This window comes from Triturus cristatus, chromosome 4_2 (genome assembly GCF_964204655.1).
Source record: "Triturus cristatus chromosome 4_2, aTriCri1.1, whole genome shotgun sequence".
Lineage (NCBI taxonomy): Eukaryota > Metazoa > Chordata > Amphibia > Caudata > Salamandridae > Triturus > Triturus cristatus.
In genome coordinates, this window is record NC_140586.1 from 662,144,401 (window position 1) to 662,159,227 (window position 14,827).

The following is a 14,827-nucleotide window of genomic DNA, read 5'->3' on the forward strand; positions in this document are numbered from 1 at the left end:
TCACATATTCAAACTATTCAAAGAGTTTCAGGCTAGTTTAAGGTCGGTTAATATCAATTTAAAGTCCAGTAACTTTTCACATATCACATACTTACATTGATTTAATTATACAATGGCTTAATTTTAATATTAAAATACCCATTGCTGCCATGTTTTCATTCCATTTTACAGTTTCCTATCATGTTATCATGTGCAAGGCAGTAAGGGAATGTGTTTTTAACTAAATAATGTACCTCGGTTGAAGTTATTGTAATTTGCCTGTGCCGTCACTTCACTTCTCACTTTTATTACTATATCAGTACCAAAGTATTTGATATATTTGGAACACCTGCTTGCTCCCTTTGATAATGTATTGATATTAGATATGTATTAGTCCTACTTTTTATAGCACGCAAATGTTGGAAGATTCCATTTGGTAAACAAAATGTCGTACATATAACGTATCTTTGCATGTATTGATATTTGAGTACCTAACCTATTTTTTTTACACCAAAACTTTACCTTTTTTTTTTATTACTTACTTTTTGCCATTCCTCAAAACAATTTGCTTAGTAGCTCCATATTTGCATGTTTTAGGTTTACTGCATGTCCAGAATCCTTTTTGGTTTTGTTCCAGCCAGTCATCAGATTTCTTCATAAATATAATGCAGGTTCAATTGATTTGGCTTTCCTATATTTTATTGTAGGACCAGCTCCCACAAATGAACCTATATCAGCAACATCCTGGTGGAGAAGTGTAGCTCACTGGTTAGAGGAGGCATACCCTGAAGCAGAGGTCAGACCCGGGACCTGGGTTCGATTCCCGACGCGGCAGGGTCCGGAGCCCAATTGTCCACGGACTCGATAATTCTCGCTTCGGAGCCCACTCTAAGCACGAGTTCACACTATGCAGCTCTGGGCAACAAGCTTGCTTAGTCTCCACAACGGCCCCCCGCGGCGGGATGCCTGGCTTTCACCTTGGGGATGCCCAGGGAAAAACCAGGACGGGTTCCCAATGCAAGCGCTATATAAGAACACACATACATACATACATCCTCAATTATATGTCAGGGGTTTGAAAGATTCTTCTTTTTTAATTGGTTTCCTTATTGGACAAAGTAATTAATCTTATTTGATTATTATCGCCTTTCTGAGCCCTCAGCATTTTGTTGTTTTTCTAAAAACATACATCTGTTATATTGCAGTGTCATTTGCCCACTGCTCACATAATCACTTCTGAGGCTAACCTGTTCAAGAAAAGACTTTCTGGAATTTCTATCTTTTTTTAATTTAATTTTTAAAGCAACTCAGTTTGCTTCGTATACACTCATCATACGAGTGTGTCACTTGAAATTTCTCACATGACAACTTCCACCAAGGAGCACACAATTTGTCAGGTTTTTTTTCAGAATAGAGTGGTAATGACCAATTTCTATATAGATACCTGTGTCCAGGAAATCCATTTGAATCTTTCTCATAAGTGCTTCATGCCCCACCAGGGGCCGTAGTCGTTATATAAAGACATCTACAATTTTAATATTACATCAATCTGACAGTGTACATGATTTTATAAAGCTTGTCAAAGAATTCCATGATCTTTCCTGATGCACCATCCCATACTACTCATAGTTAATCTATATAATGCACTTACACTATGACTTTATCCATTTAGCGCTGATGTTGTACATCCCGGGCAAACTTATTCTGCCACCAGCCCACAGTGAGATTCACATAGATTGTGGTTGAGGAATTGCCCATGCCCGTACTACACAACTACTTGTAAATTCCTTTGCCAAACGAGAAAATAAAATGGGTCCATGATATCTCAATTGTCTAATAGCATTCCTTTATTTTCCACACAAGTGATTTTACTCCATTTTTATAAAGTATTTGCACACTTTTATCCCCATTTCATAATCAATCAAAATCTACAACATCCCCGCGTCCATAGTTATGAGATGATAATAATCCAGCCAAGCCATGTTTTGCAATCAAGATGATAATAATCCAGCCAAGCCATGTTTTGCAATCACCTCACAAGATCCACGGTGATGCATATATAGGTAAGAACTCAAATCCCCTACCAGTGGAGCTGGAAAGTGATTTATACAAATGGATGTTTTCGCAAATAAAGGTGAAATTGTTAAAGCTATTGGCCTACAGGTGGATTGGCAATACTGTGATGGAAGTTTGGTAACTAATAACTTGTACTCATAATGTGATCCTTGCCATCTCAAATTGTGACCGATTTATATCACTAAACCCCTATTTCTCCATGCATTAGGTTTCATACCAGTCTTTGGTTTGCTGAAGTGGACTGCTCGGACGTTTTTAACAACATATTAATAAGTGCTACCTGAAATAAACAGACATGCTGAGAAATGAGGAGCTAGTACTTAATTCGTCATATATCATGGCTTGCCTTGGAATGAAATGGAAACTGACAGAGTCAGGGAATGGAGAAATCTGGCTGAAGACTGAGAATAAAGAACAACTGAGGTCCACAGCCAGGTTCTTGAAGAACAACAGTTGTAGTAGAGAGGTGGTTTATGCACCAGCAGCATTTCACTTTGGCAGTCGAGTTACCTTTCATGAATATTTCATTAAGAGCAGACACTACAAAACTAGGTGCACTGTACCCAATGTGTTGTGAACACACCATTGGCTGGGGCCTGTTCTTCAAAGAGACTGAGTCCTATTTGGCATCCGTTGTCTGGTGCTGCTGTCTTGCGCCCTCCTCTAAGCCGTTCATGAAGGGATTGAGATTTTTGTTTCCCCCACATGGCTTCTTGCTCTTCTTGATGTGGCTGCATGTCTCCTGCCATGGTTTGCTTTCTGTTCCTTGGGCGGCTCCAGCATGCCAACTGAAAGTGTTAGGGCTTTCCTCATCATTATGGGGGCGTAAATTTTGCAGCAGTAATTCTTACTAACTCATGAACTCTAAGTGTGGCACAAGTGCATCAGTTCACATAGCTTACCAGGGAGCCCTCAGAGCAACAAGGTTCAGAATAGAAATTACCACTATCTTTCACATCCATTCTAAGATGGAGTTTGCTACAGTCTTTGAAGCCTTCTTTCTTTTCATCATGGTGGACTATGAGTTTCTAACTACTGCATACCATTTCCTATTTCAGATACAAGGGTTGCCAGTGAAGAACTACTCTGCATTACAAAGCTATTGGAATGTCATCATTTTTCGCTAGTACTTGCTCAAGTTTCAGCCAGTGCGTCAGTCATGATTCCTTAGGCTAGCTGTGCTGGATCTCTTGAGACAGTATTTTTCAGTAGCAGTAATCTTCCACAGGTGTTTTCTTATGCTGAAGAAATTGTTTCCTATGCTGATTGTGGCAGTCACCCTCTTATTCTCATGTATTCTTGTGAAGAAGAAAGGTGGCTACTGGGGAGGCGTGTTGCCAATACCTCAGAGTCTCCAATCTAAGGTCACTAAGAACCGCCAGCATCCGGCGATTGACACAAAGCTTGAACAACAACTTTTCACTGACTCAAAAACTAATGTTGTTTTTTGGAGGGGTAAAAAAGTGAGTAGTATCCTACATTTCTCAAGGGACCCATCACAACACTGCAAAGGTTTCAATTAAGTTAATTAGGAAATTCTGCCAACAAGTGGGTTGTCACTTTTTTGATTCTACCCTAAAGCCATAGCTTTGTGTCACCTGCTGAAAACCATTTCATGGACAGCCCGACCAATGTATAATTTGTAATAAAAAGAGGGTGGGAGCACATTGCCTCACATCCCAGCACTCAAGGCACCCCAGTGCATCATGGTAAACGTAGTGCATGATAACACTTCAATGACATTCTATGTCAGGACACGGAGGCGAGGATTAGGCTATTCTTTCTTCTTTAATTTTAACAGCAGTCACTTAAAACCAATAACCAACAGAAACAAAGACTTCATTTCCCATGAAGCTTGGAAAAAACCACAAGTTTGTGTTACAGTCTCTTATCCAATCAGGCGCCTCCTGGCACAACAACTGTTGATGACTCCTGCTGGGCTTCCTCCTTCTTTGCTGCTGGTAGCCTGCGTCAGTTAAGTGTTCACCATCAGTGTTGCCAGATTGGACCATTTCCCGCACAATTGGGCGACATTTTTCCCAATTGTGCGGGAAAATCCATACCTGGCGGGGGGCTACTTTTTGGGCGGGTTTAAGCCCATAGTGCGCAAAAATACTGCTCGGGCGGCGCCGACCACGAGGAGTCTGTTGGCATGCGCTTGCTGGTGAATGAGCACGTAGCAAGCTGGATTGGTGAGGTACGATTGGAGGAGGGAGGAGAGGTATGACTGGAGGAGGGAGGCGGTCATTGGTGAGGTATGATTGGAGGAGAAGTATGATTGGAAGAGGGAGGAGGTCAGGACGGAGACGACCAGCCCAGCCTGTGCGCACAGTGCACATGACGTGACTGACTTATCCCTCTTATGATGTCCGTATATGCTGCCTGCAGCCGCCCCTGCCCCTTGCCTTAGCCTATGTATGGCGCACCGCACGCACACCCCAACCCCACTGACCCCACACGTGACTCTCGCGCGCCATGCGCTCTCCTCACTCAAACTGACTCTACTCAGGAGGAGCATCTCTCTCCTGGTCGACGACGACATGCATGGTCAGGCTGCATGATCGCCTGCCCGCAGGCCGCATCAGGCAGACTTGCTTCTTGTAATGTGGGGTAATGTAAAATGCACCCCTCTCCGTGTGGTCTGGTGTCCTGCTTTCACCCACCTCTCCAGTACACTGTACTGAGTCTGCACCGTCTCTCTCAGACAGTCATAGGCTCCTCGACGGGCCTGGCCCCTGCTGCAGGCTGGCACTGCAGTATTAGGCTTGTATGCTATAAATTCCATACGTATTTCTAACTATCCTAGTCCTTCCGCATTGATCCCGTGGCCAGCCTGGAGGAGGCCAAAGGCCAGCCTGGAGGAGGGCAGGGCAGGGTAGGGGCAGACGAGGTACAAGAGCTGGGTGACTCAGTCTCACTCACACGGTGGGTCATCATTGTGGGAGAGATACTTGAGACTAGTAGTGTCTTTGGTACTGTGACTGCAGTCCCAGACAGTAGCAGGCACTGGTGGTTAATCTTCTCGTCGTCTCTCTCGTGCATGCCCGCGTGCTCTGGGCTACCTGGCCTGGGCTGGCTGGCCTGTGTCTGCACTGTCTGCTGCCAACAAGTCGCGGCCCGGCCCCAGCCTTCAATCCCTGTCCTTGAGTAGCTGCCTTCAACTTCAGGAGGACACCAGAAGTGGACCAGGATGTTTTGGTTGACTGACTGTATCCTGGCCTAATCTAAGTAAGTGACATAACATTTAATTTTTACCTCTCCGTCCAGGCTACCTATACAGTAGGAACTTGTCTAGGTTGAGATTCATTACACAGAGGTAGGGTGACTTTCACCAGCTGTCCCGGCAGATTTCTGCAATTTTGGCACATGTCCCTCTTTTTAGAATGTGTAGACGGAAACCATTGAGAGGAATTTATTGGGTGTTGTAAAGTTGTACTAGTTGGCAGCTATTATAAGTAAGCAATTTAATTAACAGATATGTGGCTGGTTTTAGAAATTACCATTTTATTTATTTTCTTACTGCTTCTCTGTTTCTATGTTGATAAGAGTTGTCATTCTGCAGAGAGCACCATTGATGTAAAATTGTAGTCCTATTTTTGCAAAGTGTCCTGGTTTTTAGTTGTCAAGATCTGGTCACCCTACACAGAGGGCGTGTGTGCACTGACCAATGAGTCGTTCCAGCCAACCTCATTTGTTAAAATAATTAAAGGGTGGCTGCTTTTTTAGGGTATCTCTCTGTACTGATCCAGTTTTTGTTATGGATATTGGGTGAAAGTTGGAAGTACACCACATGTGAAGTTACCCGAAGGTGAGGAGCAGGCCTGTGGAATGCATGTGTGGATGTGAAAGCATGGAACTACCTTCCCTGTGTTAGTGCCTTTTTCCATGGGACGCGTGTGTTAATTTGCCAAATCATTAAAGGGAAAATGTGTAAATTGTATTTTTTTTTTTTCATATTGGACTTGATGGTTGGTAGTTTTTTAAAAAAGTTGTCAAAGCAGGTTTTGTGTTTGGGTAAAATTATTCCTTCATAAAATAGAAGGCATTGAAGTTGCAGCTTTAGCACGTGGGGGAACAACCTAGTTAGTCAGTAACCTAGTTAGTCAGTATGCAAGCGACTTCATGGCGTGTGCCATCACAGCCCATGATGTCACAATGTGTGGCATCACAGTTAGTGACATCACGCGAAGTAACATCAGATAAGATCCCACACATTTATTTTGTAGTGTATCATGAGTACATTAAGCACATTATGAGATTTAACAAATTGTGCTGTAGGCTTGTGCTGCAAAAGTGGCACAATCCCAATGTAAAATGTGGAGCTCAACACATAGTACTAAAATTGTTTTTAAAACCCTGCCATAAAGAAACTGGCAACAAGGAGAAGCATGGTGCTACATCCGTTATGCTTAATTGGTTGCAAAGTCGGTGTTTTCTAATATTTGATGGGGCTAAGACATCTGCAGAGGTGCTCAGTAAATATCAGGGAATAAGAATTGGTGAGAACTCTGGAGGTTAATGTATTTGTCGGAGAGATCTCTGCTTTGTGTAGTCCCAAATCTGAATCAAAGTAATGTAGAAGGTTAATGTGTCTCCTGCAAAACACATCATGTAATATGCAGATGACAGATTTTTTTTTAATGTAGCTAGGTTAGTGGGCTAATGCTTTGAACACAGATTATTTTGTTCCTTGCAGTTCATAATTAGTAAGCCTCTTACTATTGCACAGTGAGCCATTTGTGACTGCTGCATCTTTTAATCTTCACAGTCATGCAACACATCTTGTACATTGATTAACACACTTGCATGATTTATTGTCAGTGTCTTTATGTAAAGCACTCTGATACCCTGCAAGGGAAATACAGAAAGAGGGTGATTAGTAATATTATAGTATATATGCAGATGTGCAGAGCGTAATATATTTATTGACACAGTTGAATGTGGGGCAGGACCATGACTCATGAGAATGGAAGCCTCCAGTGAGTAGCATTTCCCAGTTAACTCCCTCCCACGATCTGTATATTGAATAGAATGTATGTTTGTTCTTAAAATTGTTTCTGATGACTATTTGTGCATAATTTGAGACTTGCTACTTTGGGCTGGTTTTTGGGCTGGAAATGGTCTACGTTGGGCTGGATTGGGCTTATACTTGAGCAGCTTTGGGCTTGGGGTGGGTGTCAAAATCTGGCAACACTGTTCACCATCCCTCAGTGCTGCTTGGGATTGTTTTGTTCCCTTGTACTGACTATGGATTGTTTTATTTATTGATTAGCACTTACTGTCTGTTCACAAAGCTTCCGCTCCTCTTACGCGGCCGCGGGAAAGCTTTGTCGCTCCTATGCTGCCACAATTGTTTGCTCAGTGCTGGCTTGGGAGTGTGTGACGGTCCCCTGGCCGCCAGAGGGCCCACCTCCTTCCTTTCAGTCAGACGCTTCTCTTTTCGTCAGTGCAGGACGGAGGTCGCATCAGTTACGGGCATCACCGAGCACCTCCGTCCGCGTCTGACACTCTGTGCTGATTGTCCTGGCCTAGCCTGCGGTAGAACACCCCTCTGGGGTAAGGTTTCAGGTTTCCTCAGCCTGAAAGTGTGAAGACTGGCCCAGGCTTTTTCCTCATTTCCAGCCCTTGTGATATAAGGGTGTCTGCAGGGTCTTGTAGACCATTACTCACCAGTGTCTGCAGGGCCTTGACCCTCCGTTTCCCCCCAACTAACCTGGAGGACCAGTGTATGGGGTGTGGGGGTGCTTTAACTTGCCCTAAGAGCAGATTCAGTGGACTGGTCCACATGTGTGGGATGCTCTGACACAACCAGGAGCCCCTCCCGTACCCTAGTCCTTGTTTGGGGTAGATTCCGTCTCTAGGGACTTTGACCTTGGGCTCCACCCAACCGTACTAGCCCTCTTACATGGTGGGTGCCCTCAGCTCCTCCGGAATCCCTGGAAGATAGATGAGTATGACGACTATTATGAGGAGGAGGAGGAGGAGGAGGAATCTCAATACTTCCCGCTCACTGACTAATTTTGTGACGCGGTGGATGCCTCCATTGTCAGGGCGCTCTCAGCCCCACCAGCCCCCCCGCCCTCAGGTGGTCAGGGATCAGCTGCTTCCCCGCACCTTCCGACGACTCCCAGGTCAGATCAGACGGTGCGTCACAGCAGGTCTTGGCGCCCCTCTCCCTCCTTGCCCCTGGTCCCTGACCCTCCTAGCGATGCACAGTCGGATCTCCTAGACCCGGAGGAGCTCCTACATCCCCCCTCGTTCGTCAGACTGGGTCCCTTGCGAGAAGTTAGCAAAGTATGTGGCGAGTAGGTTGCGGAAACCCCTAGATCAGGAGGTCCACTCTCGCCTTAGGGCAGAATGCCCTCGCCCATCCGTTAAAGGTAAAGTGGCTGTGACCCCAGAAACCGACGCCAAGATGGTGACTTTCCTTACTACATACATCTGAAAAAGGGCATCGATAGGTCCTGGTGAGCATGCCAAGACAAACTGTTGAATGTCACAGGTCCCTTGGTAAAGATCTTTGACATGGCGGAGGACGCCCAGGCGTCGGGGGCACTAATCCCGCCAGATGTTCTCTAGTTGGGCCCAAAGAGCCATCATTTTCTTAGGTAATGCGAATTGCACCATTTCCAAAGAGAGGTGCAGGTTGCTTCTCATCAAGCTGGACCCTAAACCAGGTGAGCTAGCCACCTCAGAACTAGGTCAGGTGGCTCAGGGGGGGGGTCTTCGGGGACCCATTTGTGAGGGAGCTGAGTAAATTTGTTTCCACTTTCAACTCCTTAGACAAAGCACAATCTACAGTGAAGCGTATTTTTAATGTGCAGGTTTTCGGTGGGGCCGGCCGTGGTAGGGGGCGCTCGGCTGGCAACTCATCGCAGACAGCCTCCGGCAGAGGCCAGCAGTCCCAGAGAGGACAGTACCAGGACTCCTCACGTTTTGGAGGTTTCTATTCCACCAGAGGCCGATCTTGTCTCAGAGGTCAACGCAACGGAGCTCGAGGCGGAGGCGCTCCCCCCCTCCCACGGTGAGTTCTTTTACTATCTCATGTCGCTGCTTGGGGGTCAGACTAGCGCAGTTCCTCAACAACTGGAAGGCCCTCACTACCGACGCTTGGGTGCTCCAAACGGTGCAGGGATTCCACATAGAGTTTTATGGCTTCCCTGTGCAGGTTCCCCCTCCCCATACTCCCTCCCCCCCCCCCGACTCCAATCTGTTTCTCTGGCAGGGAGGCAAAACCCTGATACAAGAGGTGCAAGAACTACTGGACTAACAGGCGATCTGCCGTACCTCCCCTCATCCCAGGGCCTTTTTAAGCAATCTCTTCCTGGTTCAGAAGCAGGACGGAGTTCAACATTTGGTGATAAACCTCCGAGAGTTCAACGAGTGGTTGGTGTTCTGTGATTTCAAGATGGAAGGTATTCACCAGCTCCGTGACCTTCTGCGCCCCAATGATTGGATGGTCTGCTTGGACCTCAAGGACACTTCCCTTACGGTCCCCATCTTTCCTCCTCACCATAGTTTCCTCTATTTTCTGTGGCCGGGCCAAACTTTCGAGTTCACCTCGCTTCCCTTTGGCCTGTCGTCAGCGCCGAGGTGCTTCACCAAGATCTTGCACCGGGTAGTGGAGAGGTTGAGATCACAGGGCATCAGGATGATCGTGTATCTGGACGACATGTTGTTCATGCATCAATGCCCTCAGGCCTTGGTGCAACAACTGCATGCAGCAGTGCTTCTCCTCCAGTGACTGGGATTTGTGATCAACCAGACAAAGTCCTGCCTCCTTCCCTCTCGCTTGATCACCGTCCTAGGGTTTGTGATCGACTCTGTAGAGGCGACGGTAAGCCTCCTGTACAGGAAAATGGCAAAAAATTTGCCACGAGATATGACAGATCTTACAGAAGCCCCAGACCTCCCTGCGAAACATCGCCCATGTGGTTGGACTGTTGTCGGCCTCAATTGAGGCCATTTTCCTAGGTCCTCTTCATTTTCGGGCCATGCAGAGACTCAACGTGTCTCACCTGCGCAGGGGTTTAACCTATGCCCAGCAGTTTCCATTGTCAGAGGAGGCAAAAGACGAGCTCCATTGGTGGCTTTCCCACATGGAAGCATGGAACAGTCGGGCCATCTTCGGATCCTTGCCAGACCTTGAGATCGAGTCGGACGCCAGCGGTTCGGGCTGGGGGGCCAAGCTGTAGGGATTTCACCACAGGAGGAGGTTGGTCCGCCGCAGAGCGATCACTCCTCATCAACTGCCTTGAACTGATGGCGGGCTACTTTGCGGTCCAATGTTGGACCAGGGGCAGAGCTCAGTCCTGCGTCCTCCTGAAAATGGACAACGTGACGGCCTTCAGCTACATAAACCACCTGGTGGGGGGGCTCGCTCCAAGACCCTGGTGGACCTCGCCATGGACTTCTGAGAATAGTGTCTGTCACATCAGGTTTCAGTGACGGCAGAGCATCTCCCGGGAATGGCCTACCAGGTGGCAGACTGGCAATCCTGCCATCTTCAAGACTTGAGCTTATGGAAATTATTTCCGCCGATGTTCCGGTCCTTCAGGATTGGTGGGGAACCTTCTCCATCGACCTGTTTGCATCTCGCCTCAACCTCTAGCTTTCCAGGTACTTCAGCTGGAGACCGGATCCGGGTGCGACGGCCACCGACGCGTTCTTTTAGGATTGGTACCCGGAACAGGGTTATGCCTTTCCCCCCTTCGCCATGATAATGCAGTTGACGACCCAGACCCGCCGGCAGAAGGCGAATCTGGTGGTGATCACCCAGGAATGGAGAGCGCAAGCATGGTTTCCAGTTCTGATGGAAAAATACCCTCCGATAGTGAGCGACTCCCTACCCCCGCTCGTCTTGTGGTAAATAATTTAATTACCGGGACTTAATTTGATACAGAAACATAATAAAATAGCTCAGTAAATAAGAGGCAGAATCCGTGGTATTAGAGGTTCGGAATGGGCTTTATTCCAGTGGTCGATTATAATCGGTTGCTCCAGGTTCCATCACCACGAAGGTTCAGGAAGTGAAGTACATACATTATTAACAATCAATTACTTTTATACAATAGGCATTACAGTGAGGCAAATACAAGAGGCGTAACAATTGATAGTGGTGATAATATATTCGTACGTAGCAAAAATAGGCGTAACTGGGAGTGATTTAAAGAACGTCATCAGATGTGATGTCATAAGAGGGTGGTTACATGAAAGAATTTCGCAATGTCAGCAGAAATACTTGGCAGATATGCGCGCGCAGCAGCATGACGTGTAATTGACGTGCAACTAGGGGGTGAAGGGGACTTGACATTTAGCTCTACATGTGGCGACAGAAGTCTGGAGGGTCAAGTCAACCTAATCCCAAATCATATCTAACATCCTATGTTTAAAGAACTAAGTTATCCAAAAGAGAGGTCTCTTCGAGTAGAATCTTATTCTATACTGACTATACTGACTGTTAGTGCGTGTACAAGCGTCTAAGTGTCTATACTAGATGCGAGGGCGGAATTTTCCATAGTAATAGGGCTATGAATTACTTGCATGAAGACAGAGAAACCGGGCCTTTGCTCGGTAGCTGGCAGAATGTTTACTTAAACTACTAGACAGGAATGCATTGGGCAGGGATCGGAGCAGATAAACTTCGAAGGTAAAATACAGTTTTTGGCAGGCAGCAGGCTGATGTCAGGCTTCGTGAGCCGCGCAGAGAATGAGACAAAGTTCATGGTCACAGATGCAGGCTCAGACTGGAGCTTTCAGAGGCAGAAGGCAAGAAGAGTTTGATGACAGAATCAGGGCCTACTTGCCTGGACTGTAAAATGGCATAAGTGAACCATATAAAGCCGGTGGCCTTTCATACTTAGGAATGGAATATCCGGCCTATTCATGGCGGATCTGACAGAGGACATGTTAACGGTGGACGCACATGTATTTGCGTCTTCATAACTGGAACTGGAGGGAACATACATGTACTTGTAACATGCACATAGAATCGTTGGGGTCCAAGATAGGGGACATAACTGACCAGAAAAATCCATATTTCCACATTCCCTCCTTGTCCCCTACTTGCCCGTCAAGAGATATCAATCTTCATTAATCCATTGATCTGTTCATATAGCATCATTTGTTCTTCTTTCTTCTTCCGGGATCTTGAATGAAAATCTTGATGTGGAATGCACGATGTGGCACACAGACCACAAATCGCTGGTCCACATTGTAGACATAGACAGCAACTGAATAGTATGAGAAGGCCAATACCTAGGAAAGATAGGACCTTCCATCCAAAGGTAGATAATACACTCCAAAACCAACCGGACCAAGTCCAGGTGCCTGGATTCTGGTGTATCTGGCTTACAATCTTATGAAGACGAGTTATGGCTTTATATACAGATGGCGAATTTTCTGGTATGAAAATGCAACAGCTTGATCCGATGACCCTACAAGCTCCGCCCCTATCAGCCAGGATGACGTCAAGGACAAGACGATTTTGAAGCACAACAATCCGCATAGCAGACTGCTCTTCTGTTAAATTGCCTAAGGCGGAAATAGTTTCGTTCACTACTGCTTCAAGGGTTCTAGTTAATCTACGTATCAGCTTACTATTATTAACGGTACCTATATAGGGAAAGAGACCTTTATTGAAATCTGTGTATTTTTCCCATGCTGTTTCAGTGTAATCGACTATCGGGAGATCTCTCCTTACTCTATTATATACTAAATGAATATTTCTGTGATAATCAGCAGGAGCTAGAAAAACAGGTGGCAAAAGGAATCCAATATAGCAAGTACCATCCCAATCTAGAGGTAAACGTACATATGCCGTCTGACCACATATGAAATAGGAATGGCGGGAAGCTCTAAATGTAGACTTGCCTTGATCACTAAATTCTACTACAGTGGTGCATTTACTATGGCCCATGTGTATGGAACCATTCTTTCTTATACATAATTCACCTTTTACTGGAAATATTGACATAGCGGGCAAAATTGAAGTAGCTTCTGATTCGACATTTAGGATCATAAGATTGAGCGTAAAATTACCTAATCCATACACTTCATTTTCTAGATCAGTTCCTGTTCTCTGGGGAAGTCCCTCCTTGTTAGGGTGGCAGACTTTAAGCAAAACTAAGTTCAAATTTCCCCATACCCAGTTATCTTGATAAACTGCAGAATTCGAATCTAGAGAATTAATTAAACTAAACCATGCTCCACAGGAGCCGTTGTGTGTGAACGGGTATGGAAAGAGAGGTAGAATTCCTTTATAATTCTGATAGGGAGGGAGTCGGCCACATATCCAACAATTTGTAGCATTGCTAACCTGATGGGAATGATGCAACATACTAATAAACGTGTTATTGCGCAGTGCAAATCTATAAGACAACTCAAGCGGAGGTAATTCACTAAAAGAATGTTCAGCAGTAACATTGTAAACATGTCTAGAAATAGGATAATATATGTGCAACAATATACTTGCAGTAATTATTAAAAGACTTGAGAAAAACAAAATTAATAACGTCACTATGCAATGACTACGCAGTGATTTACAGTACGCCTGTCGTTTCAACATTTTTCGGGTGCTTTCTCTATTCAGGTCCAAGGGATACATGTCAGAGACAATTCAACCGCTTCACCTTGGAGAGGACTTAAACAATCAAATTGCTCGACTGATTGGGCCTGAGCTTTAATTTATAATGTTCGGAATCACTTTTTTCCACAAAAGGAAGTTTTGAGTCAATGGGTGAAGACACACAAGGTGTGGTATTCACATCTGATTTTAGTCCATGAAATTTCTTGATATGACTTGAATGAATCCATCCTTTTCTGCCTTCGATCTTCACGGCTGTTCTTGTGGTGAGCAACACCAGCTGAGGTGACCTCCACCTAGGTTCCAGCTGAGTCTTTCGATCAAAGTTCCTCACGAGGACCAAGTCTCCCGGAACCACGTCATGGGGTTTCACCTCAGTGTTGTCAGGAAAAGCTGCAGCTACCTGTGAACGACAAGATTGTAGTGCAGACATCAAGGAAGCCAAGTAATCTGTCAGCATGTTACAGTCAATATCAGTTATTTTGCGTGGTATAGGCGTCCCCCACATATTTGGTGGTCTGCCAAAGATCACTTCATACGGGGATAGCCCTGTTCGAGAGTGTGCTACCATTCTTGTGTAAAAGAGTGCAACTGGTAATGCTACTACCCAGTCGACACCTTTCTCTCTGCATATTTTGGATAATCTTATTTTCAGAGTCTGATTATGTCTTTCTACGAGACCTGCTGCTTCGGGGTGTCGGACACAGTGGAATTTCCACTGATAGCCTAACAAAAGTGAAACGTGTTTCATTAATTCGGATGAGAACGGCTGGCCGTTATCTGAGTGAACAACACGTGGTAAACCGTATCGTGGGAAGAATTCTCGAACCAACTGTTTGGCAGTAGTCGGGGCAGTGTAATCTGAAACCGGGTATGCCTCCGTCCAACGGGAAAGAGCACACACAACTACGAGAACATATTTGAATCCTCTACATCGTTCCATCTGGATATAATCCATCTGGAGGACTTCAAAAGGATGATCAGGAGGATGAAATCCACCCTGTTCTACGGGAACGCTTTTTCCTGGGTTGAACTGGCAACAGATCATACAGGTACGAACTTTTTGTTTGGCTGCAGCTCGTAAATGTTTATTAAACCAAATGTGTTGAATGCTATCTAGCATAGCTTTTTCTCCTAGATGTGCTGGACTATGTACAGTGTTAATTATAACTTGGACCATTGAATCAG

The 14,827-nt window shown here is 45.4% G+C and overlaps 1 protein-coding gene across 12 annotated transcripts in view; it reads right to left on the reverse strand.

The window, feature by feature from the left end:
- The window catches only part of PATJ (PATJ crumbs cell polarity complex component), a 1,359,209-nt gene that overhangs the window by 1,295,332 nt on the left and 49,050 nt on the right, over positions 1–14,827 (reverse strand). The window lies entirely within an intron of this gene.